Genomic DNA, 2,206 nt, shown 5'->3' on the forward strand with positions numbered 1-2,206 from the left:
CATTCAGACTCTGAGAAATCATATTGACTTGCTGAGTCAATATTTTATTTTGAGCTAGTATGGCATTCAGAGTATCAATTTCAAGAACTCCCTTCTTCATAGGCGTCCCATTACTCACAGGATTCCTCTCAGAAGTGTACATGAACTGGTTATTAGCAACCATGTCAATGAGTTCTTGAGCTTCTGCAGGCGTTTTCTTTAGGTGTATGGATCCACCTGCAGAAGTATCCAATGATATTTTAGCTAAGTCAGACAGACCATCATAGAAGATATCCAGGATGGTCCATTCTGAAAGCATGTCAGTAGGACACTTTTTGGTCAGTCCTTTGTATCTCTCCCAAGCTTCATAGAGGGATTCACCTTCTTTCTGTCTGAAGGTCTGAACGTCCACTCTAATCTTACTAAGCTTTTGAGGAGGAAAGAACTTGGCTAAGAAAGCCTTGACCAGCTTATCCCATGAGTTCAGGCTATCCTTAGATTGAGAATCCAACCAGAGTCTAGCTCTGTCTCTTACAGCAAATGGGAAAAGCATGAGCCTGTAGACTTCAGGATCTACTCCATTAGTCTTAATAGTATCACAGATCTGCAAGAATTCAATTAAGAATTGAAAAGGATCTTCAGATGAAAGTCCATGAAACTTGCAGTTCTGCTGCATCAGAGAAACTAATTGAGGTTTCAGCTCAAAGTTGCTTGCTCCAATGGCAGGAATGGAGATGCTTCTTCCATGTAAATTGGAATTCGGTGCAGTAAAGTCACCAAGCATTCTCCTTGCATTGTTGTTGGGTTCGGCTGCCATCTCCTTTACTTGTTCGAAATTTTTAATCAAGTTGTCTCTGGATTGTTGTAATTTAGCTTCCCTTAATTTCCTCTTCAGAGTCCTTTCAGGTTCTGGATCAGCTTTAACAAGAATGCCTTTTTCTTTGTGTCTGCTCATGAGAAAGAGAAGAGAAGAAGAAAAGAAGAGGAATCCTCTATGTCACAGTAAAGAGGTTCCTTATTGTTAGTAGAAGAAAAGAAGAAGAGAAAAAATCTGAACTCAGAGAGAGAGAGAGAGAGCTCGAATTTTTTATGGGTGAGAAAGAGATGCTAGTAGATGAATAAATAAGAAGAAGGAGATGAAAGGGAGAGAGAATTTTCGAAAATAGTTTTTGAAAAAGAGTTAGTGATTTTCGAAAATAATTTTTGAAAAAGGTTAGTGATTTTTCGAAAATTAAAATCAAAAAATAAAATAATTAGTTAATTAAAAAGAATTTTTGAAAAAGGGGGAAGATATTTTTGAAAATTAGAGAGGGAGAGTTAGTTAGGTAGTTTTGAAAAAGATAAGAAACAAACAAAAAGTTAGTTAGTTAGTTGAAATAAATTTTGAAAATAAATTTTGAAAAGATAAGGAGATAAGAAGTTAGAAGAGATATTTTGAAATCAAATTTTGAAAAAGATAAGATAAGAAGATATTTTTGAAAAGATGTGATTAAAATTATTTTTTAAAAAAGATTTGATTTTTAAAAATCACAATTAATGACTTGATTCACAAGAAATCACAAGATATGATTCTAGAACTCAAAGTTTGAATCTTTCTTAACAAGTAAGTAACAAACTTGAAATTTTTGAATCAAAACATTAATTGGTGATGTTATTTTCAAAAATATGATGTAAAATTAAGAAAAAGATTTTTGAAAAATATTTCTGAAATTTTCGAAAATAACTAAGAAATTTGAAAAAGATTTGATTTTTGAAAAAGATTTTGAAAAAGATGAGATTTTCAAATTGAAAATTTGATTTGACTCATAAGAAACAACTTGATTTTTAAAAATTTTTGAAAAAGTCAACTCAAATTTTCAAATTTGATGAGAGAAAAAGGGAAGATATTTTTTTGATTTTTGAATTTTTATGATGAGAGAGAAAAACAAGAAAAATGATGCAATGCATGAAATTTTTAGATCAAAACAATGAATGCATGCAAGAATGCTATGAATGTCAAGATGAACACCAAGAACACTATGAATGTCAAGATGAACACCAAGAATATATTTTTGAAAATTTTTATATGCAAAGAAAACATGCAAGACACCAAACTTAGAAATCTTTCATGTTTAGACTCTAATAAACGAAAAATGCATATGAAAAACAAGAAAAGACACAAAACATGAAAACATCAAGATCAAACAAGAAGACTTACCAAGAACAACTTGAAGATCATGAAGAACAC

The 2,206-nt window shown here is 31.7% G+C and overlaps 1 non-coding gene across 1 annotated transcript; it reads left to right on the plus strand.

Annotated features, from left to right (window-relative positions):
• The first annotated feature begins 293 nt into the window (after window positions 1-293).
• On the plus strand, window positions 294-400 carry LOC112767599 (small nucleolar RNA R71). The gene has a single exon (XR_003185040.1). It is a non-coding gene; the product is annotated as a small nucleolar RNA R71 (small nucleolar RNA).
• The last annotated feature ends 1,806 nt before the right edge of the window (window positions 401-2,206 follow it).

The sequence above is a fragment of the Arachis hypogaea genome, chromosome 17 (genome assembly GCF_003086295.3).
Source record: "Arachis hypogaea cultivar Tifrunner chromosome 17, arahy.Tifrunner.gnm2.J5K5, whole genome shotgun sequence".
Lineage (NCBI taxonomy): Eukaryota > Viridiplantae > Streptophyta > Magnoliopsida > Fabales > Fabaceae > Arachis > Arachis hypogaea.